This window comes from Nelumbo nucifera, chromosome 1 (genome assembly GCF_055504915.1).
Source record: "Nelumbo nucifera cultivar China Antique chromosome 1, China Antique-T2T, whole genome shotgun sequence".
NCBI classification, from domain to species: Eukaryota; Viridiplantae; Streptophyta; class Magnoliopsida; order Proteales; family Nelumbonaceae; genus Nelumbo; species Nelumbo nucifera.
This window is the reverse complement of record NC_142649.1, coordinates 132,405,205-132,429,730: the sequence shown is the minus strand read 5'-3', so window position 1 is coordinate 132,429,730 and position 24,526 is coordinate 132,405,205. Positions and strand designations below refer to the sequence as shown.

At 42.6% G+C, this 24,526-nt stretch overlaps 1 protein-coding gene across 8 annotated transcripts in view; it reads left to right on the top strand.

Moving 5' to 3' along the window:
* The window catches only part of LOC104608200 (Telomerase activating protein Est1), a 54,610-nt gene extending 32,594 nt beyond the window's left edge, over nt 1-22,016 (top strand). For 7 of the 8 annotated variants that reach the window (XM_088894294.1, XM_010274117.3, XM_010274114.3 and 4 more), the window contains one exon: nt 21,467-22,016. The gene's annotated coding sequence lies outside the window, so the exon portion shown is untranslated. Of the gene's footprint in view, nt 1-18,538; nt 18,856-21,466 lie in introns of all 8 variants that reach the window. The other variant, XM_088894290.1, reaches the window with a different exon arrangement.
* The last annotated feature ends 2,510 nt before the right edge of the window (nt 22,017-24,526 follow it).

Genomic DNA, 24,526 nt, shown 5'->3' with positions numbered 1-24,526 from the left:
TCTACTCCTTAACAAAATGGGGTGGCTGAACGGAAGAACCGTCATCTCCTTGAAACAGCTCGGTCTATTCTTCATCGTATGAGTGTTCCTAAACGGTTTTGGAGTGATGCTGTACTTATTGCGTGTTTCCTCATTAATCGGATGCCCTCCTTTATTTTTCATGGTCGGTCTCCCTTCTCTATCTTGTTCCCCACCTTGTCTCCCTTTCCATTAACACCTCGTATCTTTGGCTGTGTGTGCTTTGTTCACAATCTGAGTCCTGGAATAGACAAGTTGGATGCACGCTCCATTAAGTGTGTCTTTCTTGGCTACTCTCGGACTCAAAAAGGGTACAAGTGTTACAATTCCATTACTCGAAAGTGCTATGTCTGTCCTGATGTCACATTTTTTTAGTTTGTTCCCTTCTTCTCAGGAACTAAGCATCTTCGTCTCCACCTTTACTTCCTCTTCCTCTTCCGGTCAGTGATCCCGTTCCGGGTGTTCCTATTGGAGTTGACTCGTCACCTCATCCAGTGCAGATCCCTACTGAACGATCACCAATTCGGCAAGTGTATACACGTCGAATGACACCGGCCCCTCCTCCAGCTTCTACCTTGTCCGCGGATCCTGTCATTGCTCCTATTGTTGAACCCTCAGGACTTGATCTACCCATTGCCTTACGGAAAGATAAACGCAGTTCTACTCTCCATCCCATTTTCAATTTTGTTTCAGTATCTCGCCTTTCCGCCTCACATCGCCAGTTTGTTTCACTATTGTCATCTATTTCCATACCTAATAATGTCCAAGAGGCTCTTAGTTCACCTGGGTGGAGGCAGGCAATGGAGGAGGAACTCTCTGCTCTTCAGCATATTCACACGTGGGAGCTCACTACTCTTCTTCCTGGTAAGCATGTTGTGGGTTGTAAATGGGTGTATACTGTTAAATACTTGCCAGATGGTAGTGTGGAGCGTCTGAAAGCCAGAATTGTTGCTAAAGGTTATTCACAGTTGTATGGAGTGGACTATATGGAGACCTTATCCCAGTGGCTAAGATTAGCTCTGTCCGTGTGTTAATTTCCCTGACAGTTATGTATGATTGACCCCTATTTCAACTTGACATAAAAAATGCCTTCCTTCATGATGACCTTATAGAGGAGGTATATATGGAGCAACCACCTTATAGAGGAGGTCTATATGGAGCAACCCAATTTATGGGTTGAAACAATCGCCTCGTGCTTGGTTCGGGAAGTTTAGTGAAGTGGTGAAGAATTTTTGAATGAAACAATGCCAGGTTGATCACTCAGTGTTCAACGATGACTCAGAAGCTGGAAAGATTTTATTAGTGGTCTATGTAGATGATATTGTCATAACTAGCAGTGACAAATTGGGGATCGACAAACTAAAGGTCTTTCTGCAAAATCATTTTCAAACAAAAGACCTTGGGACATTGAAGTATTTCTTGGGTATAGAAGTTGCTAGATCAAGACAAGGTGTAAACCTGTGCCAAAGAAAATATGTTCTCGATCTATTGGACGAAACAGGACTGTTAGGTGCAAAACCGATTGAGACTCCTATGGAACCAAATGTTAAGTTGAGCAGTGATACAGGGGAAATATTTGATGATCTTGGAAGGTATAGACGACTAGTGGGGAAGCTGAACTATTTGACTATCACGAGACCAGACATTTCCTTTGCAGTCAGTGTGGTGAGCTAATTTATGCAGAACCCTCGTATATCTCACTAGGATGCAGTTCTTAGAATTGTAAGATATCTGAAGGGAGCTCCGGGCCATGGGTTATTGTATAAACCAGGAGGAAAACTTGAAGTAGTTGGGTACACGGATGCAGATTGGGCGGGCTCTATGTCTGACAGAAGATCTACTACAGGTTACTGCACATTTCTTGGAGGAAATCTTGTGACGTGGAAGAGTAAAAAGTGGACGGTTGTGGCTAGAAGCAGTGCTGAAGCCGAGTACAGAGCCATGGCACACATTACATGTGAATTAGTGTGGTTGAGGAATCTCCTACAAGAAATCGGGTTCCACATGGATAAACCTATGAAGTTGTACTGTGACAATCAAACTGCGCTCCATATCTCATCCAACCCTGTTTTTCATGAGAGAACAAAGCACATAGAGATTGATTGCCACTTTGTGAGGGAGAAGGTTCTTACTGGAGAGATAAGCACAGAACATGTAGGCTCAGGTGATCAGTGGGCAGATTTGTTTACAAAAGCCTTAAGCTCAGGGAGAGTAAACTATATATGTAACAAGCTGGGATTATATGACATATATTCTCTAGCTTGAGGGGGAGTGTTAGAGTTAGCCGAATAAGGGTAGATTAGTCAACTTACCTTGGTTAAGTTATGAGCTTATGTGGTAGTCTTATTAGAGGTTCTCTGTCCCATACTTAAGTAGGGGCAATTTAGTCCTTGTACATTTAATTAGAGCCTAATCACTATTAAGAGGTCGACTGATAAGGTTTAGCTATCAAGTTCAACATTTCTTTCATCTTCTTCTTCTTCTCCTTACTGGTTCGGACTACTGTAGCAACAGTAGAAACAATATATGTATATCTTTATATAAATATATTTTGCAAATACAAATTTCAACGATTGAAATCGGCTGCTGGCAGTTTTGGTTTCTATCAGAGAGAGTGCATCATCGATCATTACCTTTGTCCGACAAAGGGGTTGATCCTGTCATTATGATCACCCACTCAGATGAATTCTCGGACTGTCCCAGCATACCCAAGTTTTGACCCCCTCTAAGGATCTCATTGATTGGCATATCAAAGACAGTCCAATCCGACACCTAGTGCAGTATCATAATCGAGTTTAGGGGTCAGGTGTAACATTCCAGTTTTGCCCATCTATCTCCAAGGTCTAGGGCATTACTAGAATTTTGGTCTGGTTCAGGGTTTTAAGAAAACTCACATTGCATGTATCCCAGGTCTCACCCTGGCAACTGAGACAAGCCACCCCAACCAACTTGGTGGCACATCAGTGTCAGCCTTAGCAAGATAAATCTCCCCAAATCTATCCAACGGCTGTGAAGATTCTAAACTAACACGAGTTTCATATGTGTCCAGTTTAAGGGTATCACACAGAAACACACCATGATAATATGAATCAAATATGTACTTTATTCATTTACATTAAATGTCATAATGTACATCATTATGATTGGAGCTAAGGGCATACACTGTCTAACAGCTCCCACTTGCACTTAGGTCCAATCTGGTATAAGTCGGAGTCCCATGCTTTCCATCTCAAACACTTTCTGTGTCAGTGGCTTAGTCAATGGGTCTATTACATTTTCCGCTGATGCTACCTTTTGAATTAGGACGTCCCATTTTCCAACTATCTCCCGTAGTACATGGTACTTCCTCTCGATGTGCTTTGACTTCGAGTGGGCTCGTGGCTCCTTAGCCTGAGCAATGGCTCAAGTGTTGTCACACAACAATGGAATGGGTGATGTGCTGGATTGAACTACTCCTAATTCGTGAATGAACTTCATCCATACGGCTTCTTTGGCAGATTCACTTGTGGCAATGTATTTGGCTTTGGTTGTTGAATCTGTCGTGGACCCCTATTTGCTACTTTTCCAACAAACGGCACACGATCCTATCATGAAGATATAACTAGATGTAGACTTTCTATCATCTGGATCTGAATGGAAGTCGGCATCAGTATACCCCTAGATTTGTAGTGAACTACCATCAAACACCAGACAAAACTCTTTTGTCCTTTAAAGGTATTTTAGTATGTTTTTCACAACAGTCCAATGTTCCTGTCCTAGGTTTGATTGGAATCTGCTCACCACACTCACTGCCTGAGAGATGTCAAGATGAGTGCACAACATGGCATACATGATGCTCTCTACGGCTGAGGCATAGGGAACGTCTTTCATGCACTCAATCTCTTCGGGAGTCTTGGGAGACATACCCTTGGAGAGACCGACTCAATGCCTGAAATGAACATTTCCTTTCTTGGAATTCTCCATTCTGTATCTCTTGACTATTTTGTCAATGTAAGCAAATTGGGATAATCCTATTATCTCTTCGATTTATCTCTATATAGTCGAAGACCCAATATGTAGGAGGCTTCTCCAAGATCTTTCATGGAGAATTGCTGTGAAAGCCACATTTTCACCATAGTCAACATTTCTACATCCTTCCCAATGAGTATAATGTCATCTACATACAGAACCAGGAACGTAACCTTATCCCCATTGGATTTCCTGTAAACACAGGGCTCATCCGGATTTTGCTCAAAGTCAAACTGTTTAACGGTAGAATCAAACCGGATGTCCCAACTCCTAGAATCTTGCTTAAGTCCATATATGGATCGGTTTTGTTTACATACCATGTGTTCCTGACCCGTAGCTATGAAACCTTGCAGTTGCTGCATATAGATATCTTCACTAAGATCCCCATTCAGGAACACAGTTTTGACATCCATTTGCCAAATCTCGTAATCATGGTACGCTACTATAGCTAGCACGATCCTAATGGATTTAAGCATGGCCACCGGCGAAAAGGTTTCCTCATAATCGATTTCTTTTTTCTGAGTGTACCCTTTCGCCACAAGACGAGCCTTGTAGGTTTCAACCTTACCATCGGGGCCCTTCTTCCTCTTATAGATCCATTTGCAACCAATTGCTTTTACCCCAAGGGGCGGATCTAACAGAGTGCAGACTCCATTGGTCTTCATTGAATCCATTTCAGCTCTCATGGCATCTACCCACTTCAAGGAATCTATGTCCAACATAGCTTCTGTATAAGTCACGGGATCCTCCTCACTGGTCGTGGCTTCCACCAAGTAACTTTCTTGGTCATAGCCAAAACGAACTAAGGCCTGGAAACCCGGGTAGATCTCGTAGGTTGGTCATTAATTGGAGCTTGTGAGACATCTCCCACTACCCCTGAGCTCTCTTCATCAAGAACAACTTCTTGACGATGATTGTTCAGGATGTAATCATCTTCAAAGAAATGGGCATTTCGACTACAGAACACCTTCTATTCTCCTGGGTCATAGAATAAGTAACCCACAGAGCCTTTGAGGTAGCTTATGAATAGGCAACAACTGGTCTTGGATTCCAATTTGTCAGCATTCATTCTTTTAACATGTGTCAGACAATCTCAAATCTTCAAGTGTCTCACACTTGGTATCTTACCGGTCCAAAACTCATAGGGAGTCTTCGAAATTGATTTGGTTGGAACCCGGTTCAGCACGTATATTGCAGTTTCTAATGCGTAACCCCAAAAGGATGTGAGTAATTCTGAGTGTACGAGAAGTGATCGAACCATATCCAATAAAGTTTGATTCCTCCTCTCTAACACACCGGTTAACTGTGGTGTAGCAGGAGGAGCTAGTTGTGATACTATCCCATTGTCCTTTAAGTAGTCCCTGAATTCGTCAGAGAGATACTCGCCACCTCGATCTGATCGAAGGGTTCGAAGGGTCTTAATTTCTCTCCCTAACTATTTCTCGGCCTCTTGTTTGAATTCTTTGAACTTTTCAAAAGATTCTGACTTATGTCTCATTAGGTACACAACCATACCGTGAGTAATCATCGGTAAATGTTATGAAGTAAACATGCTGGTTATGTGTCCTAACATTCATGAGACCACATACATCAGTATGTATAAGGTTAAGTGTGTCTGTCGATCTTTCAATCTTACCGTTAAATGGCCGTTTCGTCATCTTACCCTGAAGGCAAGGTTCACAGTTTGGAAGATCTTCTACAGTTAGAAAATCCAAAGGACCGTCCTTTACCAACCTTGTGATATGATCTATGTTAATGTGGCCAAGTCGATAATGCTACAGGCACGTGGGATTGACTGTATCACGAGTTCTTTTCTTGGGGTTATTATTCAACATAGTTTCGGTTATGTTTATTTCCAGAGAAGGATGGAGAACATAGAAACCATTCTCAAGTTCTCTGTATGCGAGGAATTTGTTATTTTTTTTATAGTAATCATATTACTAAAGAGAACAGAATATCCATCCGCACACAGTTTTGAAACATAAATTAAATTTCTTCTCAAATTGGGTACATAAAGACAATCTTTTAATGTAATTGATCATTCTCTGAAATACAATTCTACAGACCCTATGGTTGTAGCCGCAACACTTGCAGAAGTCCCCAAGTAAAAAATCACCTCTCTGTCACTCAGTCTTCTGCTTGTCTTGAACCCCTGCAGTGAGTTACACGCATGAGTTGAAGCCTCGGAGTCAATACAGCAGGAAGTAGAAGTTACCAACAAATTGGTTTCTATGACAAAGGATTCGAAATTACCTTGTTTCTTGGTCTCCAAGTACTGAGGACAGTTCCTCTTTCAATGGTCGACCTGCTTGTAGAAGTGACAAGCATTTGATGCTTTGTCCTTCCTCTACGTTTTGGTCTTACTAACTTTCTTTTGAGGCTTCTTCTTTGCCTTCCTCTTCTTTTTGCCCGATTTGCCACCCTCAACAAACATTTCAATGGGCTCATCCTTCTTTATCAGTTCCTTGGCCCTTTGCAACATATTGTTAAGTTCCTGGATGCTAACATTTATCTTATTCATGTTGTAGTTCATGATGAGCTGATTGAAGGAAGGAGGCAAAGAATTTAGGATGGCATCAACTTTGGTGACATGATCAAGCCCAGATCCAAGAGCCTCAAGTTCATTGATATATCCCATCATCTTAAGACAATGGTCATGAACTTGCTGGTTCTTGGACATTTGTGCGGTCATGAACTGTTTCAAGACCTTCTAACGAGTAGAACGATTCTACTCCTCATACATTGTCCTCAATCTATCCAAGATATCCTTAGACAATTCAATCTGATCGAACTGTCGCTGTATCGGATTATCCAAATAGGCTATGATGTAGCACCGAGCAAGAGAATTTTTCTCTTCCCATTCTTGATAGTTCCTCCTACAGGCCTCAGAAATAAAGGGAGTTTGAGGTAAAAGAAATAAAGGAAGCTATGTTCTCTATGGATAGGACAAAAGCTCTAGGTCTAGATGGGTTTGCAATGGCTTTCTATCAAGATTGTTGGGAAATCTTGGAAGATGTCCTAAAGCAAGTGATTGATGAATTTCACAGGAGGGGAGTAGTTAATTTGGGGTTGAACTCAACCTTCATAATTCATTTCTTTGGATCCAAAGAAGAGAGATGCATTACACTCAAAAGACTTCAGACCAATCAACCTGGTTAATAGTCTGTACAAGATAATTGTGAAAGTGTTCTCTCAAGATTAAGTAAGTTCTCCCTACTATTGTGGCCCCAAATCAAGGATCCTTTGTGAAGGGAAGACGGATTTCTAATCAAATCCTAGTTGCAAATGAGTGTATGGAGAACTACAAAAAGAACAAAAGGAAAGGAGTGGTATGCAAATTGGACCTAGAAAAGTGTATGACTTGGTTGATTGGTCTTTCTTGATGGAAGTGTTGGTTAACTTTGGAATTGGGAACAGATGGTGTAAATGGGTTTTGAGATGCATTAGGAGTTGTCACTTCTCAATGTTGGTAAATGGAACAGTGGTGGATTTCTTCCTAGCTTTGAGAGGAACAAAACAAGGAGACCCACTCTCCCCCTTTTTGTTCATACTGATTGCAGATGTTTTAAGAAGATTGAATCATAGAGCTAGCTCGAAAATTTAATAAGGGGCTGGAGGGTAGGAAGGGAGGAGATACCACTTACACACTTGCAATTTGTAGATGACACAATATTTTTCTATGAAGGTGGGAACATGAGTTGGATTAGGAACTTGAAATTGGTGATACAATTGTTTGAGCAAATGTCAAATCTTGAGATAAACTTGGAGAAAAGTTGCATAATGGGAGTGAATGTGGAGGGAAGGGAGATTAGGGAGTATGCAGATACTCTAGGGTGTACAATCTCGGAGTGACCTGTACAGTACTTGCGCCTTCCCCTAGGAGATAACCCCAAGAAAGGAAGCTTCTGGATTCTGGTGGTGGAAAGATTTGAGAAAGACATGCTTCTTGGAAGAAGAATTATCTCTCTTTGGGAGGAAGGATCACATTGATTAGGTCTACACTAGCTAATCTGCTTGTCTATTTTCTGTCAGTATTCAAGATCCCAGTAGAGGTCTCTAACAAATTGGAAAAGCTGATGAGGGACTTTTTGTGGGAGCCAAGAGAGGAAAAGAGGGACCATAGGGTGGGGTGGGAGGTGGTTACTAGAAGCAAGAAACAAGGAGGTATTGGGAGTGGAAATATAAGAAAAAGAAATATGGCTTTATTGGGGAAGTGGTTATGGAGGTTCCCTTTAGAAAAGGATAAGTTGTGGGCTAAGATACCAACATTCATGGTCGGGAGGACAATGGATGGGATCCTGGAATTCTAGCAAGGATTACTAGTGCTTCTCCGTGGAAAGCCATCCATGACCTACTAGTTTTCTCCTCTTGGGTTAGGTATGATTTGAACTCAGGAAACCTCATTAAATTTTGGGAACAAACTTGGGTGGGGGACATTCCCTTCATGTACCAGTTCCCTTCGTTGTATGTTCTGTTTGACCTGCAAAATTAGACCATTTCTTCCTTCCTAGTTCCTTCTGATTCTGCCTCAGGATTTGGGTGGAATTTGGGATTGAGAAGGGCTGTCAGGGATACAGATTTGGGTAACATTTTGAACCTTTTGTCCGTTCTTGAAAACATTTTCTTGGATCCTTCAAAGAAGGACAGCAGATTTTGGACCCTCTCACCCTCGAGTTCTTTCTCTTGTGCATCTTTGTTCAAAACCTTAACTCAGCAACCTGCTTTTCCTGGTTTGTCTTTTCCTGTTAAAGAGGTCTGGTGCAAGCCCATTCCTCCTCGGGTTGGGAGTTTTTGTTGGGAAACTTTCCTGGAAAGAATCAATACAAGTGATCTACTTCAAAGAAAGAGACCCAAGACTTGTTTATCCCCGCAAAGGTGTACTCTCTACAAGGCAGATGGGGAATCTAGTTACCACCATTTGGTATCTTGCCACTATGCTAAAACTGTATGGGAGTGGGCTTGTTATGGATGCATTCGTGGGAAGGACATACCGCCGCCAGCAGCAGCAGTGAGGGGGGGACCCACACAGTAGCTTATCTTGCCACGTCAGCTCATCTGCTCGCCAATAGTTTATCTTGCCAGCTCGCCAATAGTTTACTTATTCCAATTCTGTCCGTACTTATCTATTAGAGATAGGAGCTACGTTCTGTTAGAAGTAGGAGTTTGATTTAAAGTTGGACTGTCCTAGCTTAGTCGAATGGAATAAGGAGTCTCCTCTTGTAATCTCCTATTTAAGGAGCTGTGATTTGGGAATAAAGCATTCAGTTTTCCAGTTAAGAGAAGAGTGAGGAGAGTTCGGGTGGTCTCTTGGACAAATCACCCATTCGGTTGCCACAATAGGGTCTGCACGCAAGGGAAGGCGCAAGGGGAAGCAAGAGGTTCTCCCCGTGACGAGATCCTACGCCCGGGCCCATAACATTATGGTATCAGAGCCTACCGTCTTGGAGGAATAGGAGCCGCTGTCATCCAGGGTCCACGAACTGGAACATAGGCTTGCAGAGACCAGCATGGAGGTTCATGAAGTCAAGGATGATGTCCGGGAACTGCAACGCTTGCTGGAAGCGTTCCTCTCCAACAAAGAAAGAAGTTTTGAGGGAACCACCACCACCAACAGTCGCCGTCTGGACTGGGCAGAGACGTCTAGCGAACAGCAGATCGCTGCGCCGACAACTGCAGTTATTCCCAAGTATAGCCGACTGGAATTTCCGTCTTACAACGGCACCGGAGACCCGTTAGGATGGTTGTATCGCTGCGAACAGTTCTTTTGTAATCAGCGCACTGATGACAAAGACAAGGTCAGTCTGGTGGCCTTACACCTATCGGAAGAGGCACAGCTCTGATTCTACCGTCTGGAGCAGGAAGAACCCGGGCTCACTTGGGGGCAATTTAAATCCTATTGCCTCCTCAGGTTTGGACCCCCGTTGAGAAGCAACCCGCTGGACGAGTTAATCAACCTCAAGCAAACTGGAACCATGGCAGAATACCAACGCTAGTTCCAAACCTTTCTCGCCAGAGCAACCTCGGTTCGCGTAGATCAGCAAGTCGATATGTTCACTGTGGGGCTAGCAGAACCCCTAAGAGTGGACGTGGAGATGCAACACCCTCCCAACCTGGTCACAGCAATGAACCTCGCACGCGCCTTCAAACGGAAACTGCAGGAGTGCCTCTTTCAATTGCCAGCACGGAACCGAGGCTTCCTACCGGTAATCCTTCCAAATCGGCATCAAGTATAGGGAGTAGCAGGACAACACCCCTTATTAGATGACTATCTCGAGCCGAGATGGCAGAACGGCGTGCAAGAGGGCAGTGTTTCAACTGCAATGATTTGTACTCCTCCGGGCACAGATGCAAGAAGCTATTCTATCTTCTGGTAGACGAACTCGAAGAGGACGAGGAGGAACCTGCAGCATCATTTATTGAGATCTCCATCCATGCAATCACGGGGATCAAAACCTCACAAACCATGCAACTAAGGGCGCTGGTAGCAGGGAAACCAGTGCGCATTCTCGTAGACTTCGGCAGCACCCACAACTTTGTCAGCGAATAGGCTGCCTGCCAGTTAGAACTACCGATGGAAATCAGGCCGCAATTACAGGTAGCCGCGGCAAACGGGGAAAGAGTTCACAGCCCCGGAATTTGCAAGGACACCAAGATTCAGGTTGGATCAGAATCTTTCCTTGCTGATTTATTTGTACTCTCCTTGGATGAATTCGACATCGTCCTGGGAGTCAAATGACTGATCACTCTAGGGCCAATCCTATGGGATTTCAGCGCCCTGACAATGACATTCCAGCTGGACGGAAACCCAGTTACATGGCAGGGGACCAGGATAAGAACAAAGACGCAGTTGCATACACTTCAAGGAGAGAACTTGCGCACCACAGATATGGAAAGGCTCCTCACGAATTTTTCGGCAGTATTCCAAGAACCCAAGGGGCTTCCACCTTCTAGAGCCTGCGATCATCGGATCCCTCTAATAGACGGATTGGATCCCGTCGTCGTCCGACCCTACCGCTACCCACACCGACAAAAGGATGAAATAGAGAGGCAGTGTGCGGATATATTACAGCAAGGGATCATCCATCCCAGCCGCTCCCCTTTTTCCTCTCCGGTTTTGTTGGTACCCAAGCAGGACGAGACTTGGAGGTTTTGTGTGGACTACAGAGAGCTTAACAACAGGACGGTCAAGGATAAATTTCCTATCCCCGTCGTAGATGAGCTGCTGGACGAACTCCATGGCACCCAATACTTCTCAAAATTAGACCTCCGGTCAGGTTACTTCTAAGTTCGGACGACTCCCGAAGATATAGAGAAAACGGCCTTCAGAACACACCATGGCCATTTTGAATTCCTAGTTATGCCATTCGGCCTCAGCAACGCTCCTTCCACGTTCCAGTCCCTGATGAACGAGATGTTCCACTCCCACCTCCACAGATTTGTCTTGGTATTCTTCGACGACATCCTAGTCTATAGCAAGTCGTGGGTAGAACATGTGCAGCATCTACGGATCGTTTTTGAACTCCTACGACAACACCAACTCTTCCTTAAGCGATTTAAATGCTCCTTTGGGGAACATCGGGTCCTTTACTTAGGACATGTGATCAGCGGGCAAGGGGTCACTGTGGATGAGTCCAAGATTCAAGCGATCAAGGAATGGCCCAGGCCGCAATCCGTCAAAGCTCTCCGCGGATTCCTAGGGTTGACGGGTTACTACCGCAAGTTCGTACAAAATTACGGACTCTTGGCAGCACCACTAACCAATCTGCTCAAGAAGAATGCCTTCCACTGGGATCATACAGCCGATGCAGCCTTTGCAAGTTTAAGAGAAGCCCTCTCCTCCACTCCGGTTCTACAGTTGCCAAACTTTGAGCTCGAGTTCACATTCGAATGCGATGCATCCGGCACCGGCATCGGCGCCATACTACAGCAGCAAGGGCATCCGGTCACCTTCTTCAGCCGCAAACTGGCTAACCGCCACCTTAAATTACCCGCCTACGAACGGGAACTGATTGGGCTGGCTAAGGCAGTACAGCACTGGAGGCCATACTTATGGGGGAGGTCCTTCGTCGTCAAGACGGACCACTACAGCCTCAAATATCTGTTGGAACAACGGCTTACCACCTTGCCGCAACAACATTGGATCAGCAAACTACTGGGTTTCGATTTTCGGGTAGACTACAAGGCGGGAACCTTGAACTGCAGCAGATGCCTTGTCTCGCCGAGCAGAAGAAGATAGTATGCTCCTCCATGCGATCTCCCAGTCCCAAGCCACCCTGCTGGAAGACATCCGGAACACGCTGCCACAATCACCAGAGTGGAATGATCTGGTCCAGAAGATACAGTCCGGCACGACCAACCCAAACAGGTCCATGCACGACGGGTTAGCACTCTACAAGGGACAGATATATCTTCTAGCCGACTGTCTCTTAATCCCCTTTGTCATCTCCAGCATACACAACTCCACGCATGAAGGTGTCTAGAAAACATTGCACCGCATCCACGCCGATTTCCATTGACAGGGCATGAGGGCTTCGGTGCGGGACTTCATTCAGAGTTGTTCTATGTGCCAACAACAAAAGTGGGAAAACTTGCACCCAGCAGGCCTTCTCCAACCACTTTCACTCCCAACTCAGATTTGGGCCGATATTTCCATGGATTTCATTGAGGGCCTACCCAAGGTTGGTGGGAAATCGGTCTTATTCGTGGTGGTGGACCGTTTTTCCAAGTATGCTCATTTCCTTCCCTTATCCCACCCATATAGCGCGGTCTCAGTCGCCCACGCCTTCTTCACCCATATTTTCCGACTGCATGGGCTACCTGATTCCATCGTCAGTGACAGGGACCCGGTTTTTACTAGCACCTTCTGGAAGGAGCTATTTCGACTGCAGGGAACAGCCCTAGCCTTCTCCTCCGCCTACCATCCGCAGACTGACGGCCAAACGGAGGTGGTAAACCAAACAATAGAGATGTACCTTCGCTGTTTTGTAGGAGACCAGCCACGACATTGGGTGGAGTACCTTCCGTGGGCCGAATACTATTACAACACATCTTATCACTCCTCTCTTGGCATGACTCCCTTCCGGGTTGTTTATGGTCGGGACCCTCCCCGTCTATTGTCTTACGAACCAGGTTCAACACGGTTGGAAGAAGTGGATCGAGGCCTATAGGACCGCGATGCCCTCCTCGCCGAAGTCTCCCTACGCTTACAGCAGGCTCAAGCACGCATGAAGAACACCTACGATCAGCACCACAGGGAAGTAACCTTTGAACTCGGACAGTTCGTATGGCTGAAGCTCCAACCCTATCGACAGCACACCCTCAAGCATAGAGCTTTCCCTAAACTGGCCCCCAAATTCTACGGGCCCTTCAAGATTTTACAGCGGATCGGGAAGGTTGCATATCAACTCGAGCTACCAGACCACAGCAGACTCCATGATACCTTCCACGTTTCCTTACTCAAGCCATTTACAGGGACTCCTTTGGAGAAGATACCTTCCCTACCACCCTTAAAGGACGGCAGACCCATTCTCCAACCTCGGGCTCTTGTCCGGTCCCGCGTCAATCGGGGGACCTTAGAAGAGGTAGTGGAGTGGAACGAACTACCATCAACTGAGGCCACCTGGATTCCCTGGTCTGATCTTCACAACGCCTATCCAGATCTCGAGCTTGAGGACAAGCTCGTTGCCCAGGAGGGGTGTGATGTTATGGATGCATTCGTGGGAAGGACATATCGCTGCCGGCAGCAGCAGCAGTAAGGGGGGGCCACACAGCAGCTTATCTTGCCACGTCAGCTCATCTGCTCGCCAATAGTTTATCTTGCCAGCTTGCCAATAGTTTACTTATTCCAGTTCTGTCCTTACTTATCTATTAGAGATAGGAGCTAAGTTCTGTTAGAAGTCTGTTAGAAGTAGGAGTTGGATTTAAAGTTGGACTGTCCTAGCTTAGTCGAATGGAATAAGGAGTCTCCTCTTGTAATCTCCTATTTAAGGAGCTGTGATTTGGGAATAAAGCATTCAGTTTTCCAGTTAAGAGAAGAGTGAGGAGAGTTCGGGTGGTCTCTTGGACAAATCACCCATTCGATTGCCACAATAGGGTCTGCACGCAAGGGAAGGCGCAAGGGGAAGCAAGAGGTTCTCCCCGTGGACCGACCCGTGACGAGACCCGGGCCCATAACAAGGCTTTCTCACTTTTTGAGTGTACCTGGAACCCTCAGTTAATGTACAAAGTTTGTTTTCCCCTTCCTTTTCCAAATCAGATGGCCAATGAAAAGAGGTAGGATCATGTGGAGGTGTATGAGGGCCGTGGTGTGTTGGACCTTATTGGAAGAAAGAAACTCAAGAATTTTTCAGAACAGGAAAGAAACATTGAGAACCTAATAGAGTTGATTCACATTAAGGTGGCACACTGGCTGAAATCTCTGGATTTATTCACAGATTTCACTGTGGATGACCTGTTGAGAAGTTGGAAAGAGATAGCAAGTTCTGCCCAAGTTAAAAAGGACAAAGTCCCTCTTTGACACCTCCCCCCTTGGGCTTCCTAAAACTGAATTTCGATGGCAGCAGCCTTGGGAACCCAGGTTTGTCAGGTATTGGGGGAGTATTCAGGAATGAGGAGGGGATTGTTTCATCCATCTACTCTACCCCTATTGGAGAGGGTGACTCTCTAAGGGCTGAGATCATGGCGGCATTGGAGGGAGTTCAAAGAGCCAGGGAGTTAGAACATTAGGAGACTGATAATTGAAAGGGACTCGGAGGTGGTGATAAGATGGCTAAAGGAAGACAGGACTGCTATGTGGAATTACAGCAATGAAAGGAAAAAAAAATTAAATGGCTGGCAAAAGATATTGAGATAAAATTCAGTTGGGTGAAGAGATCTGCTAATTCATTTGCGAATGGGTTAGCAACAAGGGGTGATTAGGGATTCTTTGTTTTGGGCTCATTTCTAATCCTGTAATTTTGTTTTGTTGTTTGCATGGGAGTTAAGATAGCTTACCTCCCTCTGCTTGTATGTATACTTCTTTAATCTTAATTAAATTCATGGTTATTGATAAAAAAAAATTGAAATGAAAATGCAAGAACCAAGTTAAGTGGTTACCTTAGCTTTGTGCTGGGGATAATCTTGAAAGATGATCTTCCTTATATTTTTGAGTCTTTGACTGATAGAGGAGGTCTTATCCTCACAATCATAGGGCAAAGACAGTGGAAATTTGGAACTCTAAGTCAGAGCTTCGTCGAGTTAAATTTTGTTGGTTGTTCCCTGGGAATTCTATGAGACTAGGACCCCCCTAGAATCCAGGTTGTTTTCAAGAACAGTGATTGTGGTCATCCCTAACCTCTTAAGGAGTGGCTCGTTCAATCAATTCTGCAAGAGATGGATTCCTTTAAAAAAATATAGTAAGGAGAAAATTCATTAGAAAAATGAGACTATACGAACAGGTGAGAAGGAATTACTATGACAGGGTAACAGAACACATCACCACCACCCATGACCCAACCCCAACCCTTAAAGGAACTCCAAGCCAAGTTCCACCTAAGATCTTCCAAGATGCCTAATAAAACCAGAACACTAACTAAATTATCACTGCAATCAACAAAACCAATAATAAAAGCCAAAAAAAACACTCCCTAGTCCCTACCTACCCCATCTTTAAAATATACACAAGGTCTTAGTCTCTTAGACTAGCTCTCTCCATGAGATATCAGAGGATACCTAATGAAGAGATCCAAAGACTGAGTAGATAAGAGATTGATAGATCTGGAGGCATTCAGACATTATGTCAACAGATTAGAGTAGCTAGATCTTTGACACATGGATTGAGCTCCTTGTCTTATTGGTTTCTAGGAGGCCCTGCAGGGGGTATGTAACCTAAATACAGCAAGGACACAGCTGGACGGGGTTTAAGATATTAAATTTACAATAGAAATTGAAGTGCTCAAGACAATACCCATGTACAGTTATCTGAATATCATAGATGGTGGGCCTACCTGAGGTAATAGCTAATAGGATATCTCCATACTTAAGTTTTTGCAGAGTCTAGGGCCTTTATAATAGCACCTTGCATATATTTCATACATTAATATAATTTAACACACTTTCATTTTCTGTGTGTGTGTGAGAGAGAGAGAGAGAGTCTGGGGCCTAACTGAGGCAATAGGGTACCATATACTTGGGCTTTTGCAGAGTTTAGGGCCTTTATAATAGTACCTTACATATATTTTCATACATTAATATAATTTAGCACACTTAAATTTACTGAGAGAGTGAGAGATGTTTCCTAGCACTGGTTTCCTTCAACTATATGCCTATTCTTTAGAAAGTAGCTATTGTACTTTACATCCCAATGCAGTAGGATAATGAGACACGTTAAAGTCTTTGAGCAAGAGATGATGTATGGCATACTCAGAAATCAATTTACTACAATAATTTTTTTATCAGACACATACAGGGACTTCAATGTTTTAGAAGCTTGACCAATCAGTGAACTGGACAAAGATTGGTTCAATCCAACTGAATGATCAACTCTTGATACTACACCAAAACCAGTTAATTGTCATCTAAAATAAATTAAATAAATGAAAAGAAAATTGCTCCATGTCAAACTGCCATCAGGTTCGATATTCATGCAAATTCGAGGGTCAGACTGATGGTTCATAGGTTCTTTTCAATTTTCGTAAGGACTCAATTCACTAGTCAAATTGAACCAGTGGCATTTCAGTGGCCCAATTTTCGGGTCCAATCCAGTTTGTTAAACATTGATATGTGTATGTGTGTTTTCAAATTTAAGCAAGGATAACCCTTATCCTTAATGAATTCAGCACTAAAGGTCTAGGCTCCCAAGTTTGTATTTGATTTTTTGTTCTTGTTTGAACTACATATTTGATTTTTTTTGTTATTGTTTGAACCACATATGGAATATATATTCTAATATATGGGTGAATGCCATCTCTTTAATATAAGCAATCTTATTCTCTTTGAATTTATTTGGCAGTCACAATACAGGCACTACTTTTGGTTAAATAACAGAGAAAGAAAGATCAAGATGAATAATAAGTATATTTTTAGTAAATAAATTAACTTTAACAGTGGATTGGTTTTTCTGAGCTGTCTGAAGGGGAACACATATGGTTAATTCTTTTAAACACAGGCTGCATTCTTTTCACAGTAAAGGGGCTGATTACCAAGAAAAAATTGTGAAAAAGTTTGTGTTTTTTAATGTAGAAGGTATTGATAATAGATGAAATATTTCAAATAGAAATATTTTCTATCCCTTTTACATTGAAAGGAATTAAGTTATGAGAAATGTTTCATGTCTAATATACTTTTGAGGAAAGTTGGGAAAATCTGGTGATTGCAACAAGCACAGATAAAAAATCAGGCAATTCAACTTCACTAACTTAAGGTCCACATCTCTTAGAGGGACATGTCACCTTCAACTGAAGCATTGGGCCTATGTTAATATTAAACAAGAACTGATGTTGCTTTTCCAGCCTTTCTTGTATAGCTATAATGTATCTTTAGTTCCCAAAGGGTTCTAACTTCATCATATTTTTGTCTTTGCATCTGTGTGCATACTCATACAGAGTGTTATCAAAATATCAACATTGACTGGTTGACCGGCTAGTAAGTTGAGAGCCAGACCAACTGCATGACTAACTAGTTGGTCTATATTCATGATGTGGTTTCTTATGATGATTGATGACCAAGTGTTAACTGGGTCGACTAGTCAACCACAAAATTATTTTGAAGTTGTTTTTTTTTTTGTTTCTCTAATTACTTGAAACAATATAGAACTTGTTTGTATTTTGTTATAGTAATGATGTTGCTTTAAATATTTGTGATGGAACATGTTTGGCTGATGGCATATGAAATAGAAAAAGGCATAAAATAAAAGAAGGCAGTAGAGGAGTTCTTTTAAGTTCATCTCCAAGTTCCGATCAATGGTTTGCTGGTATAGAATTGCTACAAACAAAAGGCACATCAAATAATCACGGTTGCACTCTTTCTTTGGAAAACGAAAGCTATAGCCTATCCAATCTAACTATTTTATCTTTGCAAAACAGCAACTGTAAACTAAATGTTCAATAGCATTTTCTATTGCATAGTTATGATCTATATCGACTTATTTATGAGATTGCATTGATATCTTAGATTTAGACTATATCCTTTTTCATCCATTCTATTGAAAATGCTGGCAATGGGTTGTTTACTTTTATTTGTTGGCTTGTGCTTGTCATGCTCATCCATGTGTATTTGGTTTGTTTGTGTTATTGTGCCAAACTGTATGTGCTGATGTACTGCAGTACCACAAGCATCATGCTTTTGCCTTATCTTTTGGAATAATTATTCCCTGTGTTAGTGATGTTTTATCTTATTCTTGCAATACTGACTTGCCATTGGGGGTTGCTAAATTTTGACATCATACATGTTCTATCATATAGTACAATTGCTTTCTTTTACACTAATTTCCTCAAAATTAGACCCTGTTTTAAAAAGGAGAAAAATACTCTTACAGGTTTTTTATGAGAAAATGCTCTTTTGGGAACCGGGGGAGGAGAAGAGGGATCATAGGGTGAGCTAGGAGGTGGTGTGTAGAAGCAAAAATCTGGGTGGCTTGGGGATTGGGAACATCAGGAAAAGGAACATGGCTCTTTTGGGAAAATGGCTGTGGAGACTCCCAATAGAAAAGGAGAGACTATGAGCTAAAATAGTGGTAAGCATACATGGCATGGAGCAAAATGGATGGGATGCCGGAATTCGAGCTAGGACCACAAGTGCGTCACCTTGGAAAGCCTTTCACGATCTGCTTCCAACTTTCTCTCCTCTCATCAGGTATGATTTGAACACAGGCAATTCCATAAAATTCTGGGAGCAAATCTGGTTGGGGAATGCCCCTCTTATGGATTTGTTTCCTTCCTTGTATGCCCTTTTTGATTTTAAGAATGAGCCAGTTTCTTCTTTCATTACCCCTTCTGCCTAATCTTCTGGGTTTGGGTGGAATCTGGGCTTGAGAAGGGCTGTGAGAGATATAGACTTGAATAGTATCTCGAGCCTCCTTGGTCTCCTTGATAATGTTTTCTTGGACCCTACTAAGCTGGATTCTATAATATGGACCCCCACCCCCTCTGTCTCCTTTTCTTGTGCCTCTTTTTTCAAGGTTCTAAGTCAGCCCCCTAGTCCAATTCCCCCTCCCTTCTCGGTCACTGAGGTTTGGTGTAGACCAATCCCCCCTAGAGTTGGTGGTTTTTGCTGGGAAGCTTTTCTGGAAAGAATCAATACTGGTGACTTGCTCCAAAAGAACAGGCCCAAGACTTGTTTATCCCCTAACTAGTGTGTTCTATGTAAAGCGGATGGCGAAACTGATTTTCATCTATTGGTAAATTGCCAGTTTGCTAAGTCTATTTGGGTGTCGGCATTATCCCTCTTTGGGGGTAGTTGGAATCCTTCAACAAATTTGCAAAGCCTTTTTTCCCCTTCCTTCTTCAAGTGCCGATTGAAAAGGGGAAGAACCATGTGGAGATGTTTGAGGGCTGCTGTATGTTGGGCTTTGTGGGAGGAAAGAAATTCCAGGATCTTCTCTAAAGAAGAGAGGGATAGTGAAGAATTGAGAGATTTGATCCATATAAGGGCAGTACAATGGCTGAAGTCTTCAGAGCTTTTTATAGACTTCACAGTGGATGATTTATTGAGGAAGTGGAGTGAGATTGCTAACTGCACCCAGCCCAAAACAATAATGAGTGTGTATTGGACCCCCACCGGCCGGTTTTTTAAAAGTTAACTTTGATGGGAGTAGTCGGGGGAATCCAGGACAATCGGGGATTGGAGGTGCGTTTTGGGATGATAATGGACTGGTTTTAGCCTTGTTTTCAGGCCTAATTGGAGTGGGTGATTCTCTCAGGGATGAGATTTTTGCAGTTCTGGGTGGAGTCCAAAGAGCTAAGGAGATGAATATTAGAAAACTCATCATTGAAGGGGACTCGGAGGTGGTGGTAGGGTGGCTGAACAAAGAACATAGCAGTTTATGGATGTACAGTAATGAGAGGAGGAAATTTAGATGGCTTGTTCAAGAGATGGAAATTAACATCTACTGGGTGAAAAGGTCAATGTTTTGGGCACAAGTGTTCTTGGGAGCTCAAGCTCCAGCTAGAAGATAAGAAAGTTTATCTTCATCCTTGTAATATTTTTGTGATGTGGTTATTGATAAAAAAAAAAAGAAAATTCTCTTTTTCGGTAGTAAATAAAAAAGAAAATTTATTAAGAAGAGAGAGAGAGAGAGAGAGAGAGGTGATAAGACATCACTCACCAAAAGGAAAATACAATCCCCGACATCAAATCTTACAATAAAAAAAACCCCTCATCGTCGCCTTCTGACTCTCATCCTCACCCTAGATCCCAGACTCTTCCTTTATGGAGTATGATAATTGGATATGATAATTCTTGAATCCATTATGCTTATTTCTTACACTTAAAGGACGATGTCTGATAATTGGATAATTTCCAGTCCAGAAAGTAAGGTTTAATACTATGCCTACTTTTTATGGGTTGCTATGGGGAATTATTCAGTTTATGTTAGAGGAGAATGTTGTTTTCCAAAGTTCATTAGAACAGCACTAAAAAGGACATGGGGCTAGAAGAGCTAGGAGTACACCAAAAAGGACATGGGTAGAAGTAGTAAGAAATGGTTCAGGCACTAATAATTAAAGAATGGATAAGGCATGGATGATGATGATGATGATAATGGTGATGATTAGAACTGCACTAAAAAGTCGATCCTTCGAACTTCTGTGGTCAGATATGGCTAGATTTCATTGACATGAACCAGAATGTGGAAATTATTATCATGTGTGCTCTTGAACCATGAACTTCATGCTTCTAGAATCTACAGTTAACAAATGTTTCTCTAGCACTTGGAATAGTGGAAATCATTTCAGATGTTGATTTGCCAATGGCAAACAATTCTGTTGCCAATAAAAAGTATTCTTTTTATTTTTAATTTTAGCAACTGATATCATAAATTTCATGCACCTTTATGGAATGTGTTAATTCTGGGATGGCCCTGTTTTTGCCAATGTTTGATGTTGTTGTTGATAATGTTGATGATGGCAAAGGCTTATAAATGCATCACTTAATTTAATCAATGAAGTAGGTAAGCTACAAAAGCTGATCCATTGTTGCTTGCCAGTGTCCTTTGATGCATAAAGTTTCAGAGATTTGTGTGCTTAATGTAAGCTTAAGATGTTTATATACTTATTATAATTGAGAGATGATGCATCCAAACAAAAAAGTCAATGGATGCACACTCTCAAAACCATTCTAGTTTAACAGAACAAAAACAGGACCACCATATTAAAACAATAAAAGCATATGGCTGTATTTTGAGAATTTTATTATCGAGGCTTCCTCATGCACTGTTGTTGGATGTCTCTGCAATTTTCTTGCACAGACGGGCTTGGTATCTGTAGAACAACAATTGCAAGAAATGGGCATGATGCCAAAAGATTGTGATGAACAAAGCAAAAAAGGTAATTAAAGCAGTTGCACATATGCAGCATTTGAAAGTAGAGCCAACATCAAAGTATCAGAAAAAGCCTCAAAAGGCCATTTTAATGTCAACTTGAATGAAGCACACACATTGGATTAGTGATTCATGTCAACAAGAAGAAAAAGAAGCAAACTGAACATGTTTAATAGACTGATAGAAAGAAAGCTTGCAGAAGAGGCTCCATTTCTTAATCTTTCTTGGCTTCCTTATTTTCCGATTTCCCCTTGTTCTTATTGGACTTCAGGAAGCAGAAGCACGAGCAGCATGGGAGATGAAGTAAGAACTTCATTGTGCTGTTTTTTGGTTGTGCTAAATGTTGTGAAAACAATATGTATATAATGTGGCCAGAGTTATTCTATCATTTCTTGGTTTTTCTTTTTTTTCTTTTTTACATCCCATTTACTTTTTCACTCGTCCAATTGATTCCTTTCCAATTGCTTTTGGTAAAGAAGATGCGTAATCAAGCCAGCTTCAGGATACGGGTGTTTGCTGGTTGATTTATGATCAAAGAAAGTCTATTGGGTTTTGTATGCCTTTCTTTGTGGGTCATCTTGGCAACTTGTAAATAAAGCATCTCTTTTTGTTCCTTTTCTCAAGCAATTCTCTCTGGGTTGGCAAGCAATAAAGCACAGAATGCGATATTCCACATTTCCACTGGTCTCTTATGTTTTTAACAAGTTTACTGAGACAGTGAGATGTTCAGTCAAAACTACAGTGGAATTATTTGATTCACAGAAGCACCATGAAGACCTTCAGGCATCATCACCTTTACTTCTACCGTGAAATCATGAACACTGACTTTCAATTTCTGGGCCAGATCATGATAGATGAAAAATGATCCAAGATTTCCAAAACAGTGGTCAGTGGACAATAACCTTATCAAATGTAGCTAAAAGTATCATCTAGACCTCTTTTTTTTCTTCTGTTTCTAATATTTCCTTCTTTATCTGAAAAGTGCATGTGCTTTAATACTAAGATATGATCCATCGTAACCAGTTAATTGAATGATGGGGTGGATGATCTATTTGCCTTCTTCGTTGGTCCTCCTGACCCAAAAAAAAAAATGCCTCAATTGTTGGTGGTCTCGTGCATATAAAAAAAATCTTAGCAAAGCAGTAAGTTATTCAGTTCTACAAGCCATTGGCAAATGGCTTTCAGAGGGTCTTCTAGAAGAATTATCATCATCGTCTATGCCGATGGTCACTTGGCACCCCTCCAAATGGCAACCTGTTGAAGTGTAGGCTCTCTGATATGGCTAGTGAGCTTCACGTGCATTTTGTTATGCCCCACCCACGTGCCTCACCCCTCACGGCCCTCACCAGACTTGGGGGTATGTATGGTGGACGGCCCTCATTTTTTTCGGTGTACAGATGAAATACAAGATTGGTTGCAATCTTGATTGCACTCATATTGTCAGCAAACAGAGGAATAGTAGATGAGTGATCAATATTCATGTCATGAAGAAGTGCCTTAAGTCAGATTATTTCACTGCATATTGAAGACATGGCTCTATACTCGGCCTTAGTGGTCAACCAAGTGGATGGGGGATTCCATGTCCGAGATCCCACGATGGCACTTTAAAAGGCTCGTGTCCAGGACATGGTTCCATCTTTTCAGAAAACAGAATTCATCCACACTAAGCGGGGCTTGAATTGATCTATTGATGCATTGGCCACACTTGTTGTCAACTTCCGCCAAGGAGAAGCGGGAACGATCATTCAAATAGTAGGCTACATAGGGCTTCCATAGATGATATAGAGGACGTTGAAGGTTAAGACAATTGGCGAAGGGAATTGATTAGCCAATTTTAGGGGATAACCGATGACAGGGAACAAAAGTATTTGGTTTTGAAAGGGAAGCGGTACTATGGGGACAGGGGAGGCATTTTGCGACACTACATTGGACCCAGACGCATAGCTAGCATCCTGGGTGACACACATCATGAAATGTGTGGTGGATTCTTTGACCAACCTAAGCTCGGCTTAGGTCTGACCCCAACCCGAGCTCATCAAATTTCAATGCAAATTGGGCCCAAGTTGGGAAAATTTGGGCACAGTCTAGGCTTAATCCTTAAGCCCCAAATTTTAGGGTCGGGCCCGGGTTAACCATAAACCCATCCCAACCCACCAGACTTGCACCCTATACACCATATATAATTAGCAAGGCACGCTCCCAGATGATCTGTGGGAAGCCCGTCATGTATGAAAACATGCCCTCAAGTTTTGGGTCAAAGAAGGGAAGCTATTCAAGCAAGGCTACAATGGACAACCTCAAATCTATGTATCGGACGAAGAAGCCCAGAAAATACTAAAAGAATGCCATCAAGGGGAATGCAGAGGACACTAGGGAGCCATGACATTGCATGCGAAGATTCTGAATACAAGGTACTACTGGCCAACCCTAACCAAGGACATAACTGACTTTGTGCAAAAATGCAAAGAATGCAATTGCATGGAGAGCTCATTCACCGATCACCACACCTACTCCTAGAAATCTCTACTCCTTGGCCCTTCCATACTTGTGGGCTAGACTTCATAGGACCAATGCACCCGAATTTTGGGCGAAAGCAATGGATTCTCACGACTACTATGTATTTTTCGAAATGGGTAAAAGCCATAGCTTTGACACGAGCCACGAGTGAAGCAGTGAGGAATTTCACTAAGGATAACATCATTTGTAGATTTAGTGTCCTCGAATGTATTGCATCTAGTAATGGGACATCGTTCGCTAACAAAATTGTTGGGGCACTCCTGGTTGAGTACCATGTCATACACCTCAAGTCGTCTCCTTACTACTCGTAGGAAAACGAACAAGTAAAGGCAACCAATAAGGTGTTGCTAAGGATCCTTAGTCGAACGATGCATGAGTAGCAGGCCAAATGGGCAGAAGCTCCCCCAATTGCACTTTGGGCATACCGCACCACGCCGCACCACACCACGAAGCTTAGCCCCTACACCCTGG